This window comes from Lepus europaeus, chromosome 5, assembly GCF_033115175.1.
Source record: "Lepus europaeus isolate LE1 chromosome 5, mLepTim1.pri, whole genome shotgun sequence".
NCBI classification, from domain to species: Eukaryota; Metazoa; Chordata; class Mammalia; order Lagomorpha; family Leporidae; genus Lepus; species Lepus europaeus.
The window spans coordinates 62,792,633-62,812,642 of record NC_084831.1 but is presented as its reverse complement, the minus strand read 5'-3'; the positions used below and the strand labels follow the sequence as shown (position 1 = coordinate 62,812,642).

Sequence of the window (20,010 nt, the reverse complement as noted above, 5' to 3'; positions counted from 1 at the left end):
TAAATAAATAATTTTTAAAAATTAAAAAAAGAACACCTATTCAGTGAAATTATAGCAGCAAACTTCCCTAATTTGGAAAAAGATAGATGTATACAAGTGCAGTAAGCACATAGAACTCCTAATAGACATGGTCAGAAAAGATCTTCATCATGACAAATTATTGTAGAACTTTCAATAGTAAAATATAAAGAAAAAAAAATCTAAAATGTGTGCCAGAGAAATGCCAAATTACTTTCAAAGGATCTCCAATTAGACTGAGAGCTGATTTCTCAACAGAAAACCTATATGCAAGGAGAGATGGAGAGAAATAGTTCAAATTCTGAAAGAATAAAATTGTTAACCTAGAATACTAAACCCAAAAAAGTTCTCATTTATAAATTTTGGATAAATAAAGAACTTCCAAAACACACAAAAATTGAAAGAATTTGTAACCACTCGTCCAGCCTTGCAAAAGATACTTAAGGATGGACTACACACAGAAACGGAGCAAATAGTCATCATAGGGAAGAACGTGAAGGCGGAAAATCTCCTAGTAAAAGTACAAAGGAAATCCAAAGAGAACAAAAAGAATACTTATTGAAAAAATGACAGGACCAAATCATTACTTATCAATAACGACTTCCAATAAGTGGCCTAAACTATCAAATTAGAAGATACAGATTGGTTGCACAGACTAAAAAACAAGACTCATCTGTTTTCTGCCTGCAAGATACACACCTTAGCAACAAAGATACACACAGATTGAAACGGAAAGGACAGAAAAAAAGATTCCATGCTAACAGAAAACAAAAACAAGTAGGTGTAGTCATCCACATATCTGACAAAACATATGGGTCTTAAGAGTTTTTGAAGCTGTGGAAAAGAGAGAAAGAATAGAAGGCCTATGCAGTGAAATAATTACAGAAATCTTCCCCAATTTGGAGAAAGGGACATCCAAGTACATTAAAGGAAAATATCCAACTCACAATAGTAATAAAAAGATAAGATACAACTGTCTTCCATGATGCATGTCATTATACATTTGTTCAATCCATGGAATATACAACATCAAGAGTAAAGCTTCATGCAAACTATGGACTCGAGGTGATAAGGAGGTATCAGTGTAGGGTCCTCTGTAACCAGTGCATCCCTCTACTAGAGGATGTTGATAATGAAGGAGATTATGTATGTGTGAGGGAAGGAATAAATGAGAAATCAATATACATTGCATAGAATTATCCTAAAAGACACATGCATGAAATTTTATTTCTATTCATGATACACTTGATAGATTAACAAAAAGTTTAAGTTTATTAAGTAAACCTATAACTGCTCTAAAAAATCAAATCTACTTTTTTAAAAAAAAGATAAAAAATTTAAGAATACCTCTAATAGATAATGTTCAGAATTTATGTCATTGAAAATGTTAAATTTTTACTAAGAGACATTAGAAATATTTATTGAGTAGAAAGAAAGAAATATCTGGGTTTTCAAGAGAAAAATCTCAATATCTCAATGTTATAATCTGCTATAATTTTTAAGTCAACTCAATAAAATTACATATACGTATATATATGGTAACAGAAAAGAAAATTTAGGGACTACTGTATTTCTTTTTTTAGGTTTTTTTTTTTAATATTTGAAAGGCAGAGTGACAGAGAGATGGGGGAGAGAAAGAGGGACATATATTCCATCTTTTGGTTCACTCCCCGAAGTGACTGTAACAGCCAAACCTGAGTTAGATGAAGCCAGAAATTTAATCCAGGTTTCTCACATGAGTGGCTGAGGCCCAAGTACGTAGATCATCATCCGCTTCCTCCCAAGACACATCATCTGTTAAATCTGAAGCGGAATACCCAGATCTTCCAGTGTCACTCTGATCTGGAGTGCTGATGTTACTATGATTTAACCTGGTGTGTCACAATGCTGGTCCCTACCATATGCTTCTAAAATGTGTAAGAAGGGCCGGCGCCGTGGCTCACTTCATTAATCCTCCGCCTGCGGCACCAGCACCCATATGGGCACCAGGTTCTAGTCCCAGTTGCTCCTCTTCCAGTCCAGCTCTCTGCTGTGGCCCGGGAGGGCAGTAGAGGATGGTCCAAGGCCTTGGGCCCCTGCACCTGCATGGGAGACCAGGAAGAAGCACCTGGCTCCTGGTTTCAGATCCGCACAGCGCGCCGGCCATAGCAGCCATTTGGGGGGTGAACCAACGGAAGGAAGACCTTTCTCTCTGCCTCTCTCTCTCTCTAACTCTGCCTGTACAAAAAAAAAAAAGTGTAAGAAAAAGTAGAAGACCGTCAGAAAATTTCTAAAAATAATAATAATAATAATTGAGACCTATCATATACTGAAACTTACTATCACCACCCCAGTTCTAGAGCTGAAAAATAACCATTGCATTATGGTCATGAAACCTGTAGGTCAGGAGTTCAGTCAGGGCACAGTGAGGATGGCTTGTTTCTGGGAAGATACCACTATTATGACCTGGATGGAGTTCTTGGCCCTTGGCTTCCACCTAGGTCAGCACTGGCTGTTGCAGGAATTGGGAAGTGAACCCCTCAATGAAAATTCTGTCAATCATCTTTCCCTCTCTCTCTGTCTCCTCTCTCTCCCTTTCAAGTAGATAAAAACAAACATTTGTAATTTTAAGAAAGGAAAAGAAAAACTAAGACAAGTTCAATTATTTTTTTTTCAGGCAGAGTTAGACAGTGAGAGACAGAGACAGAGAGAAAGGTCTTCCCTCCGTTGGTTCACCCCCTAAAATGGCTGCTGCAGCCGGCGCGCTGAGCCCATCCGAAGCCAGGAGCCAGGTGTTTCTCCTGGTCTCCCATGCAGGTGCAGGGCCCAAGCACTTGGGCCATCCTCCACTGCCTTCCCAGGCCACAGCAGAGAGATGGACTGGAAGAAGAGCAACCGGGACAGAATCCAGCACCCCAACCAGGACTAGAACCCGGTGGGCCGGTGCCACAGGTGGAGGATTAGCCTAAGGAGCCACGGTGCCAGCCAACAAGTTCAATTTAACAAAGTTTACTTGAAAAAGAAAACATCATCTTCAGAAAAACAAAAAGTTTAGTTTAGGACCAGGCAGCATTCCAGATCAAAGCTTACAATGTGGTAAGCTATTTTTATAACCAAAAAGACAGAATATGACATACAGATATCATCTTATTGGTGCAGTCTAGCACTTGCCTCATTTGGGTGTAACTTGGAGCCAGGGATTGGATGAATGAGTGGCTGCTGTGATTGGCTGAGGCTCAGTTGTTTAGCTACAAGAATATTCTTTGGGTTTTTTTTTTGTGTGTGTGTGTGTGCTTTTTTATTTTATTTAAGTTATATAAGTTTCATATATTTCATATATACAGGTTAAGGAACTCTTTTTTTTTTTTTTTTTTTTTTGACAAGTAGAGTTATAGACAGTGAGAGAGAGAAAGGTCTTCCCTCTGTTGGTTCATTCCCCAAATGGCCGCCAAGGCCAGTGCTGCACCGATCTGAAGACAGGAGCCAGGTGCTTCTTCCTGGTCTCCCATGCAGGTCCAGGGGTCCAAGCACTTGGGCCATCCTCCACTGCCTTCCCAGGCCACAGCAGAGAGCTGGACTGGAAGAGGAGCAACCGAGACTAGAACCCGGTGCCCATATGGGATGCCAGCGCCACAGGCAGAGGATTAACCAAGTGAGCCATGGCGCCAGCCCCAGGTTAAGGAACATATTGACACTTCCTCCCTACTCTCCATCCTACCCATGCTCCAACACAGCTCCTCTCCTTCCCTCTCACATTTTCACTCAATTTTTATAAAGATCTATTTTCAGTAGACTTAATGATCAGTATACTTAATGATTTTCAGTATACTTAATGATCAGGTAATCCTACTCTAAGTAAAAAAGTTCAACAAATAATATGAAGAGAAAAAAAATACCACTGTAACATTGTTCCTCAATGGAATAGACAAGGGCTGTAAAGAATCATCAAATCTCAAAATGTCTATATCACTTCAATACATTACATCTCATGTACACTATTAGTTACCTCAAATCAGGGAAAACAACTTATCTTTCTTTTGGGTCTGGCTTAGTTCACTAAGTATAATGGTTTCCAGTTGTGTCCTTCTTGTCACAGAAGACAGGATTTCATTTTCCTTTTTTTGCAGCTGAGTAGTACTCCATAGTGTATACACACCAGTTTCTTTATCCGGTCGATTGTTGATGGACATCTGGGTTGATTCCATGTCATAGCTATTGTGAATTGTGTTTCAATCAACGTGAGGGTACATATAACTCTTTCATATACTAATTTCTTTTGGTTTGGGTAAATTCCCAGGAGCGGGATTGCTGGATCATGTGGTAAGTCTACATTCAGATTTCTGAGGTATCTCCATACTGTCTTCCACAGTGGATCCACCAGTTTACACTCCCAACAACAGTGGACCAGGGTACCTTTTTCCCCACATCCACACCACCATTGCCATTTGTTGATTTCTGTATGAGGGCCATTCTAACCGGAGGGAAGTGAAACCTCGTTGTGATTTGCATTTGCATTTCCCTGATGGCTAATGATTCTGAGCATTTTTTCAAGTGTCTGTCGGCCATTTGAATTTCCTCTATTGAAAAATGCCCTTTAAATTTCTTTGGTCCATTTCTTAACCAGATTACTTGTCTTGCTGTTGTTGCATTTCTTGAGCACTTTATAGATTCTGGATATTAACCCTTTATCAGTTGTGTAGTTTGCAATATTTTCTCCCATTTGTCAGTTGCCTCTTCACTTTGCTGAGTGTCACTTTTGCAGTACAGAAGCTTCTCAGCCTGATGTAATCCCATTTGTCAATTTTGGCTTTCATTGCCTGTGCTACTAGGATCTTTTCCAAGAAGTCTTTGCCAGTATCTATATCTTGCAGAGTTTCCCAATGTTCTCTAATAATTTGATGGTATCTGGTCATAGATTTAAGTCTTTGACACATTTTGAGTGGATTTTAGTGTAAGGTGTAAGGTAAGGGTCTAGTTTCATACTTCCGCAAATGGAGATCCAGTTTCCCCACATCATTTGTTAAAGAAACTGTCCTTGCTCCAGGGATTGATATAGCTCCTTTGTCAAAGATAAGTTGGTTATAGGTGCATGCATTGATTTCACGAGTTTCTATTCTACCCAACTGGTTTTGCGGCAGTACCAGCCTGTTTTGAGTATAACTACTCTGCAGTATACCTTGAAATCAGGTATTAGCTACAAGAATACTTGGTATTTGAAGAGTACTTCAAATACTATTTCAGATTTGGAATACATTTGGAAGACATTTTCCAACTTCTAACTTTGATGCTGGTGGCTGCAGAAATGGGGTCCCAGGACAAATCTTTTCTTTCTAGAAAGCATCTGTAATATTACAATGAACCCTTTTATCTCAGCAATCTCTCCTCTAAAGAGTTTGACCAAATATACCAAATATATACCAAATATATACAATTAATAAAGCAAAATTTGAACACCTGCCCACACTCCTAGGCTGCTTCTCTACTCATGTCTTTGTAGGATGATCTACTATCTGTAATCCCACAGGCAATATTTTTCACTATAAGTATCATAGGCTTTGGTATCTTAATCTTTATTCCAGGTTTTTGTCCACATAGAGATAAGAATTCAAAGCGGAGATAAGAATGTATGTATGTGTGTGTGTATATATATATACATATATATATATATTATACAACTTACAGTAGAATTGATTTAAGAGAAAGAGAACATATATACATGCACTGGTATTGTGGTATAGTATCCTGGCTGGTCCACTTATGATCTAACTCCCTGCTAATGGCTTGGGAAAAGCAGCAGAGAGTGGTACTAGTGTCTGGGCCCCTGCCACCTATGTGGGAAACTGAAAGGAATTTCTAACTATTGTCTTCTGCCTGGCCCAGCACTGGACATCACAGCCATCTGAGGATTGAATCAGCAGGTGGGAGATCTCTCTGTGTCTCTCCCTTTCTCTTTCTGTAATTCTGACTTTCAAAATAAATAAATAAATCTTTTAAAAATCTTTTTATGAAAGAAAGCAAAATATAATTTTTAAAAAAGAAATGCCTATTCCGTCACATTGAGAATGCTTCTTTGGGCTGGCATCCGTTATGGGCGCTGGTTTGAGTCCTGGCTGCTCCGCTTTTGATCCAGCTCTCTGCTATGACCTAGGAAAGCAGTAGAAGATGGCCCAAGTCCTTGGGCTCTTGAACCCACATGGGAGACCCAGAAGAAGCTCCTGGCTCCTGGCTTCAGATCAGCCCAGCCTCAGCCTTTGCGACCATTTGGGAAATGAACCAGCAGGTTGAAGACTTTCTCTCTCTCTCTTTCTCTCTCTCTGTCTCTGACTCTCTGTAACTCTGCCTTTCAAATAAATAAATGAAACTTAAAAAAGAATGCCTCTGGCCCCTCTAGTACCAACTCACTAATTATTAATCAGTTTTTTCTTAGTGTTAGTTTTTTTTTAATGTTAATAAACACCAATTACTAATCAGGGAGAAAAATATTCCTGGTTTTTGAAGGAAGTAGCTGAATATTTCCCAGAATCTATCTACTGTGCCTTTTTGCACTTTATATACTCAATATTTCCTGCCACAGCAACTGGTAGCTGTGTTATTTAGTGTGCTAATGTGTTACAGTGGACATATATGAGGGGTAGGTCACACTAGGTCTACCTTAGCCCTCTAAACCCGTATGAACTTGGTCCAGGCAGAGGAGTCTGTTTATCTTCAGAGCCAGAGGAACCAAATCCATATCCTGTATATCTTGAAAAACTCCCAGTTGGCTCAACTACTTCCTCTACCTTCCTGTCTCAATATCACTTCATCTGCTTTCATCTTTCTGCCAAATCCATTTCTAAGAGTTTCTGGAAGGAGTGGAAATACATACCAGAGACAATTATTAAAGAGTTACATGAAAAACTTAAGCCCTCCAGAGTTCTCGTGTACATTCATTTTCCTGGAAGATCGTCCAGGACACCTGAGTTAAAGTGTACTTTCTAACTACCTTTACTTTCAGTTGCTTTATTCTGAAGTCTCAAGGCTTATCACACAGACTGGAAGTTTTATAGTTATGTAAATTCCTGGCTCTAATAAATAACCATCTTTACAAAGGGTAGCTGACTGAATCCTAGAATAAATTAGCTTGATGTTAACGACATCTGTAGCAAACAACAAATGTGACTCAGCATTAATTATCCATGCTATATGTACAAACAACAAAGTTGTTTTTATGGTGGTAATTGGCCTGAGATGAGTGAACAGATTTAAGGACAGATGGATAAAAACCATAATAAAAATAACAATAAATTACAGAGCTCCCTGATACATAAATATCTGAAGTTATGCCCCAAGGAAGGCAGCAGATTCCAGGATACATATACCGAGATGTTTAATATATTAAATCCTCTTATAAACATAACAAAAACTGATGACTATAGTGTTGTAGAGGAAACCCAAAACTGTTGGAAGGAGTTCCTACAGAACCTCAAAAACAGTCTGCTCACCCAAGAAGCAGAAAGTCATTTACTGACACTAGGGTTGTGGAAGAAAGGAAGTATTTATTGCAAAGTGCAGAGTATGGAACCAAGCAGCTATCATTTAACTCCCAGTCTCCCCTAGAGTTGGGGTAAATGTTCTTATAGATTGAAGTTGGGAGTGAGAGATGCGTGTTCAGTTCATCTCCAAGGCTCTGCTTCATCTGAAGTGTTTGTGGCCTTCTTCAATGGGTTGGTGACATGGTGTCCTTTGGGAAATTCTGATAATGGCAAAGTGGGCTCCAGTTAATTTGGAGCCTACTTGCAGGTGGTACTTAGTTTTGGCTCAGGACCTGGGATTCCAGGGCGAAAAAAACCTCAAGACTAAACCAAATACCAAGACATCTGTAAGGGAAATAAATGATCTCATGAGTCTGATGATTAGGGTCCTTGTAGGGCTGGCTACAACACACATCATTGATTCAGTGAATTGCTTTCAGTAAGTGGTTAATTTATGCTCATGAAAGCAGGACAAAGAAACTTTAAGATAAGGAGGCTGGGAAACAGTGGGAGACCAAAATCTAATGGTATCTACCATCTGGATCCAAGGCACTGTATAGGCCCCAGTTTCAACAGAAGACATCATCAAACAACATCTACTTCATTTTCTGACATTAATTGGATGACCTTGGTGGGAAGTTACATGAGTTCTATGTCCTGTTACAAAATTAATGGATTTTATATCATCTGCATCCTTTTACAGCTAGAAAACTCAATTTTTTAAAAATAATTTGCTGTGAAATATGTAATATAAGAACTTCGTTTTATTCAGTGATGAATGTCAGGACCTAAAGTAGTGTCTAGGAAAAAATATAAGGAAAAGTCTCCCAGACATTGGCATAGACAACAATTTTAGGGATAAGGCTCCAAAAGTACAGACAATAAAAGTGAAAATAAATAAATGGTATTATATAAATTAAGACATTTTTGTACTTGAAAAGGAAACAATCAACAGTTAATGAAAACAAATGGAATGGGAAAAAATTATTCACAAGCTACACCTCTGATAAAGGATTATATATAAGGAGTATAAGAAAAGGTCTATATAAGGAGCATAAGAAACTCAACAACAAAATAAACAATCCAGTTAAGAAGCTGACAAAGAGTGTGAATAGGCATTTTTCAAAAGAAAACTTACAAATGGCCAGCACACATGAAAAAATGCTCAATATGACTAATAACAAGGGAAACACACACACACACAAAAATGAGATACCATCTCATTTTAGATAGAATTTTTTAACTTTATTTAAGATACACAAGTATTATGTGTTTCATATATACAAATTTAGAAGCATAATGATACTTCCCACCCAACCCATCCTCCTGCCCATTCCCATTCTTAATTTTTACAAAGATTTGCTTTCAATTTACCTAATGATCATGAAGTTAACCCTACACTAAGATTAGGAGTTCAACAAACAGTATGAAGAAAAAACTTTCTCAACAGAAGAGACAAGGGCTATAAACATTCATCCGATCTGAAAATGTCCATTTCACTCCAAAACACTACATCTCATATACTCTGTTACCTTGGATCAGGGAAAACATATGGTATCTGTCTTTTGGGACTGGCTTAGTTCACTAAGTATAATGGTTTCCAATTGCGTCCATCTTGTCACAAAAGATAGGATTTCATATTTTTACAGCTGAGTAGTACTCCATAGTGTATGCACACCATAATTACTTTACCTAGTTAACAGTTCATGGTCATCTGGATTGACTTCATATCATAGCTATTGTGAAGTGTGTTTCAATAACATGGAGATACAGACAACTTTTTCATATACTGATTTCTTTTGCTTTGGGTAACATTCTCAGGAATGGGATGGCCAGATCACATGGTAGGTCAATATTCAGATTTCTGAGGCATCTCCATACTGTACTGAACCAGTGGCTGAACCAGTTTATATTCCCACTGACTTTGGATTAAGGTACGTTTTTCTGCAAATCCTCACCAGCATTTGTCATTTGTTGATTTTTGTATGAGAGCCATTCTAACTGGAGTATGATGATATCTCGTGGTGTTTTGATTTGCATTTCCCTGATGGCTAGTGAATCTGAGCATTTTTTCATGTGTCTGCTGGCCATTTGAATTTCCTCTCTTGAAAAGTGCCTGTTTATGGCCGGCGCCGCGGCTCACTAGGCTAATCCTCCGCCTTGCGGCACCGGCACACCGGGTTCTAGTCCCGGTCGGGGCACCGATCCTGTCCCGGTTGCCCCTCTTCCAGGCCAGCTCTCTGCTGTGGCCTGGGAGTGCAGTGGAGGATGGCCCAAGTCCTTGGGCCCTGCACCCACATGGGAGACCAGGAGAAGCACCTGGCTCCTGCCATCGGATCAACGCGGTGTGCCGGACGCAGCGCGCTACTGCGGCGGCCATTGGAGGGTGAACCAACGGCAAAAAGGAAGACCTTTCTCTCTGTCTCTCTCTCACTGTCCACTCTGCCTGTCAAAAATTAAAAAAAAAAAGAAAAGAAAAGTGCCTGTTTATATCCTTTGCCCATTTCTTAACCAAAGTGTTTATTTTGTTATTGCTGAATTTCTGAAGTTCCTTATAAATTCTGAATATTAATCCTTTACCAATTGCATAATTTGCAAATTTTTTATCCCACTCTGTCAGTTGCTCTTTACTTTGCTGGGGGTTTCTTTGGCAGTGCAGATGTTTCTCAGCTTGATGTAATCCCTTGTGTCAATTTTGGCTTTGATTGCCTGTGATACTAGGATCTTTTCCAAGAAGTCCCTGACTGTGCCAATGTCTTGCAGAGTTTCCCCAATGTTATCTAATAATTTGATGGTATCTGGTCATAGATTTAGGTCTTTGACCCATTTTGAGTGGATTTTAGTGTAAGGTGTAAGGTAAGGGTCTAGTTTTAAACTTCTGCATATGGAGATCCAGTTTCCCCAGCACAATTGTTAAAGAGACTATCCTTGCTCCAGGGATTGATTTTAGCTCCTTTGTCAAAGGTAAGTTGATTGTAGGTGCATGGATTGATTTCTGGAATTTCTATTCTATTCCATTGGTCTATCCAACTGTTTTTGTGCCATCACCTAGCTTTTTTGATTATAACTTCCTGGTAGTATGTCTTGAAATCCAGTATTGTGATGTCTCTGGCTTTGTTTTTGCTATTCAAGATTGATTTAGCTATTTGGGGTGTCTTGTGTTTCCATATGAATTTTAGCATTGTTTTTTCTAGATCTGAGAAGAATGTCATTGGTATTTTGACTGGGATCACATTGAATATGTAAATGCCTTCCTGTAGTATGGACATTTGGATGATACTGATTCTTCCAATCCATGAACATGCAAGAGTTTTCCATTTTTTAATGTCTTCTTCTATTTATTTCTTTAATGTTTTATAATTTTCATCATAGAGGTTTTTGACATCATTGGCTAAATTCATTCCAAGGTATTTAATTCTTTTTATAGCTACTATGGATGGGACTATTCTTAAAAGTTCTTTTGCAGCTATGGTATTGTCTGGGTATACAAAGACTGTTGAATTTTATGTGTTTATATCATTTCTTGACGCTTTACCAAACACTTTTATGAGTTTCAATAGTTTCTCAGTGGAGTCTTTGGGATCCCCTGTTTATAGAATCATGTCATCCGCAAATAGGTAGTTTGACCCCTGTTTTACAATTTTTACCACTTTAATTTCATTTTATTTTTTAAAAAATACTTATTTATTTATCTGAATGGCAAAGTTACAGAGAAGCAGAAGCAGAGGCAGAGGCAGAGAGAGAGATCTTCCATTTGCCGATTCACTCTCCAAATGAGCTCAATGGCTGGAGCTAGGCCAATCTGAAGCCAGTAGCCAGGAGCTTCTTCAGGCTCTCCCATGCAAGTGCAGGAGCCCAAGTATTTAGACCATCTTCTACTGATTTCCCTAGACATAGCAGAAAACCGGATCAGAAATGGAGCAGCCAGGTCTCAAACTGGGGCCCATGTGGAATGCTGGCACTACAGGTGGCAGTTTTACCCACTAAGCCACAACGCAAGCCCATGATTTCATTTTCTTGCCTAATGACTCTGGCTAAAACATCCAGGACTATACTAAATGGTAATTATAAGAATGGGCAATGTTGTCTGATTCTAGATCTTAGGGAGAATGCTCCCAGCTATTCCCCATTCAAATGGATGCTGGCCATGGGTTTGTCATAAAAATCACCTTGTTTGCATTGAGGAATATTACTTCTATACCCAATTTGTTTAAGCTTTTCCTCATGAAAGGATGTTGTGTTTTATCAAATGCATTCTCAGCATCTATTGAGACAATCGTATGGTTTGGCTTTTCATTTTGTTAATGTGATGCATCACATTTATTGATTTTGAATATTGAACCATCCATATCAAGGATAAATCCCACTTGATCTGGGTGAATGATCTTTCTGATGTGTTGTTCAATTTGATTAGTTAGCACTTGGTTAAGAGTTTTTAAATCTATTTTCATCAGTGATATTGGTCTATTGTTCTCTTGCTTTGTGGTATCCTTTTGTGGTTTAGGAATTGAATTTAGGCTGGCTTCATGAAGTACTTTGGGACTGTTCCCTCCATTTCAATTGTTTTGAGTAGCTTGGGAAGTATTGGAATTACTTCTTTAAATTTCTGGTAGAATTCAGCAGTGAAGCCATCCAGTCCTGGGCTTTTCTTTGTTGGGAGGGTCTTTATCACTGATTCACTTTCTGTTTTTAATGGGTCTGTTTATGTTTTCTATGTCTTCATGGCTCAATTTAGGTAGGTTGTATGTGTCCAGGAATCTATCCATTTCTTCAAGGTTTCCCAGTTTGTTGGTATACAGCTCTTTGTAGTAATTTCTGATGATTCTTTTTATTTCTGTGGTGTTCCTATTTCATCTCTAATTTTTTTAATTTGAGTATTCACTGTCCTTTTTTGGTTAGTTGGGCCAGTGGTGTGACAATTTTATTTTTTTTCAAAAAAAAAGTTACTTTTTGCTGATCTTTTCTATTGTCTTTTTGGTTTCAGTCTTGTTGATTTCTTCTCTAATTTTAATTACTTCATTTTTCCTATTAGTTTTGGATTTGTTTTGCTGCTGTTTTTCTAGATCCTTGAGATGCCTTGATAGCTCATTTATTTGATGCCTTTCCAATTTCATGATGTAGGCACCAACTGCGATAAATTTTTCTTTTAACATTGTTTCTGCTGTATCCCATAAGTTTTGATATGTTGTATTGTGGTCTTCATTTGTTTCCAGAAAATTTATTTCTTTAATGACCCACTGTTCATTTGGAAGCATGGTGTTCCATCTCCATGTGTCTGCATATGTTCTAAAGATTCCTGAGTTGCTGATTTCCAGCTTCAGTCCATTGTAGTCTGAGAAGATGCATGGTATAATTTTGATTTTTTTGATTTGCTGAGACTTGCTTTATGGCCTAGTATGTGGTCATACAGAAAGTTTCATGCACTGGTGAAAAGAATGTGTATTCTGCAACTATATGGTAAAAAGTTCTGTAGATATCTGTTAGATCCATTTGGCCTAAAGTATCAATTAACTCTTGCTTCCTTTCTGATTTTCTGTCTGGTTGATCTGTCCATTGCTGAAAGTGGGGTATTGAAATCCCCCATTACTATTGTTTTTGACTCTGTGTCTCCCTTTAGATCACTTAATATTTCTTTTAAATAGCCAAGTGCCCTGTAATTAGGTGCATATACATTTATAATAGTTACATCTTCCTGTTGAATTGATCCCTTAATTATTACATAGTGTACTTCTTTGTCTCTTACATTTTTGTGTTAAAGTCTATTTTGACTGATATTAGAATGGCTATACCAGATCTTTTTTGTTTCTGTTAGCACAGAATATCTTTTCCATTCTTGCACTTTCAGTCTATATGCATCTTTTTGGTGAGATGTGTTTCCTGTAGGCAGCAAATAGAAGAGTTTTGTTTTTTTAATCCATTCAGGCAGTCTTTGACTTTGAACTGGAGAGTTGAGGCTATTTACACTCAAGGTGCCTATTGATAAGTAAGGATGTTTCCCTGCCATTTTTCCACACATATTCCAGTTGTTTTCTTTGGATTTACTTTGTACTTTTGCTGGGGGATTTTCTGCCTTTACCTCCTTTTGAAGTGATGGCCATGTTTCTGTGTTTCCATGTTCAGCACTTCCAATGGATAGTGACAAATTCTTTCAATTTCTGTTGTTATTGAAGGTTTTTATTTCACCTTTATTCATAAATGAGAACTTTGCAGGGTACAGTATTCTGGGGTGACAATTTTTTTTTATTTTAAGACATGGAATATATCTCATCATTCTCTCCTAGCCTGTAGGGTTTCTGATAAGAAGTCCAATGTGAATCTAATTGGAGATCCTCTGAAAGTAATGTGGCATTTCTCTCATGCACAGTTTAGAATCTTTCTTTTATGCTTTACTGTGGTGAACTTGATTACAATGTGTTGTGGTTAAGATCTTTTCTGGTTATGTCTATTAGGATTTCTATGTGCTTCCTGTACTTGGATGTCCATTTCTTTCTCCAAATTAGGGAAGTTTTCTGTTATTTTTTCACTAAAGAGGCCTTCTTATCCTTTCTCTCTTTCTACACTTTTAGGAACTCCTAGAACCTGTTTGTTATATCATTTGATAGTATCCTGTAGATTCTCAATTTTTTTTTTTTTAGTTTTCTAATTTCTTCTTGTTTTTGGTCTGACTGTATAATTCCCTGTGATTTGTCTTCTAAGTCAGATTTCTTTCTACTGCTTCACCAATTCTGTTGTTAAAGCTTTCCACTGCATTTTTTGGGGGGATTCTTTCTTTTTTTATTTAGTAAATATAAATTTCCTAAGTACAGTTTATGGATTACAATGGCTTTCCCCCCTATAACTTCACTCCCACTCGCACCCCTCCCATCTCCTGCTCTCTCTCCCATTCCACTCACATCAAGATTCATTTTCAATTATCATTATATACAGCAGATCGATTTAGTATATATTAAGTAAAGATTTCATCAGTTTGCACCCACACAGAAACACAAAGTGTAAAATACTGTTTCAGTACTAGTTATAGATTTACTTCACATTGGACAACACATGAAGGACAGATCCCACATGAGACATAAGTACACAGTGACTCCTGTTGTTGACTTAACAATTTGACACTCTTGTTTATGGCGTCAGTAATCTCCCTAGGCTCTAGTCATGAGTTGCCAAGGCTATGGAAGCCTTTTGAGTTCGCCAAGTTCGATCTTATTCCGACAGGGTCATAGTCAAAATGGAAGTTCTCTCCTCCCTTCAGAGAAAGGTACTTCCTTCTTTGATGGCCCCATTCTTTCCACTGGTATCTCACTCACAGAGATCTTTCATTTAGGTCTTCTTTTTTTTTTCCAGAGTGTCTTGGCTTTCCATGCCTAAAATACTCTCATGGGCTCTTCAACCAGATCGAATGCCTTAAGGGCTGATTCTGAGGCCAGAGTGCTATTTAGGACATCTGCCATTCTATGAGTCTGCTGTGTCTCCCACTTCCCATGATGGATCGTTCTCTCCCCTTTTGATTATATCAGTTAGTATTAGCAGACACTAGTCTTGTTTGTGTGATCCCTTTGACTCTTAGACCTAACAGTGTGATCAATTGTGAACTGAAATTGATCACTTGGACTAGTGAGATGGTATTGGTACATGCCACCTTGATGGGATTGTATTGGAATTTTTTATTAGTTCTATTGATTTTTTCATTTCCAAGATTTCTTTTTGATTCCTCTTTAAGATCTCAATTTCATACAAGAAATTTTCTTTCATGTCATATATGGATATCCTTAATTTGTGCATTTGTTTCTGATTATTTCTAAGTAATCCTATGGTCAATTTTTTTAATTCCATTTATGGCTTTTCTTCAATCTCTTCATCTTCACAGTCTACTATTCAAGCATTGTATTCTTTTGGGGGCATAATGTTGTGTTCTTTATTCTTGTTTCTTGAATTGGTGCATTTATTACTAGACACTATGGAGATACTCATTGGTTTCTTTGTTTTTTGTTTTTGTTTTTGTTTTTGTTTTTGTTTTTTGTTTTTTTTGCTGTGGTGGTTTTTATCTTTGGACTATGTTTCAGTGGATTAGTGGAGCATCTATTATTTCAATGAATACCTAGAGGTGTGTGGTACGTGTGGCCAGTGAGCTCTGCTCAGTGCTCCTGGGTGAAAGGAGTATTTAAAGTGACACCCAGGTTGGTTGCAGTAAATCTCTTTTTAGATTATCATATAGAAATTTGTTCTGCTCTGTTGGTGTAGAACTCAGTGTCTGGGCACTAGTCCCAGTGTGTATAATATTTGTCCACACTGCCACAAGGACTACAAAAAGGATCTATGCAATTCTAAATGTAAGCACAGATTCCTCAGCAATGTCTCTCACCAGGGAACCAGGGATCCCTGAGCATATGAAAGCCTCCCCAAGTGACTGCTCAAAGTCCCAGCCATAACCTGAGCTCTCCCATGCAGCCTCAATGTTTTCTCAGTCCCACAGCCTCAGTGTTTTCACAGTCCCAGCACACAAGCCTCCCATAGTAATGAGCACCCACCCACCAGACTCAGGAGTCTCCACTCAGCTGATTGCTGGATGCACACACAAACTAGCGCAGCTGTTATATATGTCAAAAATGGTGACTGTCCCTATTGGCTTGTTACAGGATGCTATTACAGGGTGATCTGGGAGAGGGAAATATGCCCCACCCTTTTTTCCCTCTATTTTGGCAGATATACAATCCCCCACAGAGCTCCAAGCCAGATTCCCTCCAGGCTCTTCCTGCAGCTTTATCGCCAGTAGCTTGGGCTGCTGCAGTCTGGTCTCAACTCACTCTCCAAAGTTGGTGTGGAAGCTCTCAGCTGCTGGGGTCCTAAATTGCATCCACACCTTCCACATAGGTTCACTGTGTGTCTCTAATTTGCATAGTGTTTCCTCTGCCATTTTCTCCTAACTCTTCCCTGAGACTGGGCTCTCTCCACTTTTTTAAAACTACCTTCTCCTAGACTAGAGCAGTAAGCTCCCTCTATATTTCATCATTTTAAGCAATCCCATGCCTGTATCTCATAATTGAAAAATTGATGTCATTTATGTTCAGTGTTATTAATAAATAACAACTTGTTCCTGCCACTTTTCTGTAAATATTCCTATTGTTTGTTTTGGATTTCCTTTGTACATTTACTGGGAAATTTTCTGCCTTCACATCCTTTCATAATGATGACTATCTTTCTGTTTCTGTGTGTAGAACATCCTTAACCTCATTGTAAGGCTGGAGGAGTGGTGACAAATTGTTTTAATCTCCATTTGTTGTGGAAGGTCTTTCTCTCACCTTCATTCATGAATGAGAGCTCTGCAGGGTGATATACATGTGTAATTTTACCCTGTTTGTATTTTCTTCAAGTAAATGGTTTTCCACAAATATCATAGCTACCTCTTTTAGGACAGAGCAAGTGCGTTTTTACTGTTCATCTGTATTTATCTACTTGAAAAATAAATGAAAGCATTTTGACTTGTTCATTATTTGAGATTTACCATTTTTCTAAATTTCCTGTTTTGACCAAGATTCTGGAAAATATACCTACCTGAAAGTACCTGGTATCAAAACATACCAGGAGTCCCTTGAAGGACCATGCATCAAACCATATTAGAAATTATGTGACATATCAGCTTCACCACCACCCTGATGAGAGCAGGCTTCAGCCAACAAATAGCATTCATATTCCTATCACCATTCCATTGTGAGAGCAGAGCACCATCCAAATCTGATCCTTTTGTGACTCACAAAGTCTTATTTCCTTCTGGATAGGCATCAGATAGGCTGCATCACCTAGCCACCTTCGAAATTTGTTTTGTGAAGTGCTACGTTTTAAAGATAATGCTTTCTAATTTGACTTTTCTTCTTTGTTTTGCCAGTCTCTTAAATTCCTTGGGAGCCTACATTATTCCAAATATACACTTTTGCTCTATCATGAGACTCCTTTTCAGCCAATTCAGTAGAACCATCCTGGACCCAATTACTATAATTCACTTGGTAGTTTTCTATTTGGCACTCATCTACATTACAATCATCCTTTTCTTTTTTTTATTTAATTTATTTGACAAGTAGAGTTATAGACAGTGAGAGAGAGAGACAAAGAGAAAAGTCTTCCTTTCGTTGATTCACTCCCCAAATGGCCGCTACGGCCAGTGCTGCGCTGATCCAAAGACAGGAGCCAGGTACTTCCCCCTGGTCTCCCATGCCGATGCAGGTGCCTAAGCACTTGGGCCACCCTCCACTACCCTGCTGGGCCACAGCAGAGAGCTGGACTGGAAGAGGAGCAGCTGGGACTAGACCCCGGTGCCCATATGGGATGCCGGCGCCGCAGGTGGAAGATTAACCAAGTGAGAAATGACACCGGCCCCACAATCATCCTTTTCAATTTTTACGTTACTTTGGCAAATTAGTAAGATTCCATGTTGCCCAAAAGGCTGGTAATTTTTGGATCCTGTGATGAAGACAGACCATCTTTAGTAGCCAGTCTTCTACTACTACAGACCACAACTAGAGACTATGGAGCTTCTGCTTTAACGTTTCTATTTAAAGAATCTTTAACAAAAGATAGCTGTGCACCGTGTGGAGAATACAAGAAGGCCAAGGTGACTGAAAAGCCTTGAATTGTACTAATATCTAAATGGATAGCATTGTTTTGGCTGGGTTTTCTTTTTCCTGTTTCTTCCTTTCTTCTTTCTGTTTTTTCTTTCTTTCTTTTAATATGAAAAGCAGAGGCAACGAAGAGGGAGACAGCTTCCATCTGCTGGTTCACTACCCAAATGCTGGCAACAGCCTGGACTAGGCCAGAAGAAACCAGGAGCCAGGAAACTCATTCGGGACCCAAGTACTTGGGTCATCATCTGCTGCCCGCCAGGAGCATTAGCAGGAAACTGGATCCGAAGCAGAGGTGGAAACTCAGTCCCAGGCACTTTTACACGGATGTGGGTGTCCCAACCCTTGGCTTAACCCAGTGTGCCTCAAGGCCCATGGCTGGTTGATCTTTCTGTCTTTGAAATTTCAATATGAAGTCATAAAGAAATGGCTGTCTCCAAATCAGGATGCTCATATGATCGTTAAGATATTTTTCCACTCACCACAACGCTGATATCTCAAAGACCTTTCTCTCTCTAGTCATCTAGGTATCAAAGTTGATAGCAATGAGTTCTTACTTGGCTTACTATTAAAGTCACAGTCCCCTTGCTATGGTGGTGTTTGTGACTCACGGTATTGGTCTTGTGGAATTTGCCCTCAACAGACATGGTGCTCATGAGATGGGTTTTCTCATAGTTGAAGTCCCCCGCGAAGCTGATGCTGTTCTACTTGGGGAAGGTCTGAGGTTCTCCATATTGAAGGGTATTTTCCCAGTATCTTAGGAACAGGACGAAAGTCCTTGGGCATAGAGTATGGAGGGGACACTGCGGCTTCTAGCTTAATGACCTTGTCTGGACAACAGGAAGCACTTTCCATCACCTGCTTCCACCCCACTGCCCTCCACGTGGTCCCTGTCCAATAGTGCTGTATAGGCCGCCTCCTCCTCCTCCCCCTGGACTCTGTGGCACAGGGACGCACAGCGACTCCATCCTTGCCAGAGTGTCCAGCTCTCGGGCCCAGCCACAGGCCTTGCTGACTGAAACGTCTAAGGGCACCCCGAGTCCAAGGGCTCAGAGCCTCCTTGCTTTCCTCATTGGCAGCCTCCCAAGCCGAGGCCGCCAGCCTTGGAGTCCCGGTCCCGCCAATTCCATTTCGTGGTTGGGCCGCTGGCAGTGATGGCGACATCTGAGCAGGACCTGCTGAGACCCCCCGCGCACATCTCCCTTGTTTGGTTTTGATACTCTTGTGGCCTTAAAGTATTGGCTACACCTACTGCATTCCTAAAGCAATCGCACTTTTTTTTTAACTTTTATTTAATAAATATAAATTTCCAATGTACAGCTTATGGATTACAATGACTTCCCCCCTCCCATAACTTCCCTCCCACCCGCAACCCTCCCCTTTCCTGCTCCCTCTCCCCTTCCATTCACATCAAGATTCATTTTCAATTCTCTTTATATACAGAAGATCAATTTAGTATAAAGATTTCAACAGTTTGCACCCACATAGAAACACAAATTGAAACATACTGTCTGAGTACTAGTTATAGCATTAAATCACAATGTACAGCACATTAAGGACAGAGATCCCACATGAGGAGCAAGTGCACAGTGGCTCCTGTTGTTGACCCAACAAATTGACACTCTAGTTTATGGTGCCATTAACCACCCTAGGCTGTCATCATGAGTTACCAAGGCTATGGATCCAACTCTTGGCAGAGCTGCCAGGGCTCTTCACAAGCTGACTTCTGCTGAAGCCCAGGCTTACCACATTGAAAGCCACTGCAGTGGACTGGCCTGTTGGGTCTCCTTGAGGGCAGATCACTGTACAGATCAGCCATTAATAGGCCTGCCACCCATTGCTTCTGATGCCTAGCTTTCTTTTCCTCCTGGTTTGTGTTCAAGCAGACCAGA

General features: G+C 39.4%; 1 pseudogene; it reads right to left on the bottom strand.

Annotated features, from left to right (window-relative positions):
- Window positions 1-16,871: 16,871 nt before the first annotated feature.
- LOC133759110 (zinc finger and BTB domain-containing protein 10-like) lies at window positions 16,872-18,765 on the bottom strand (annotated as a pseudogene).
- Window positions 18,766-20,010: the final 1,245 nt, after the last annotated feature.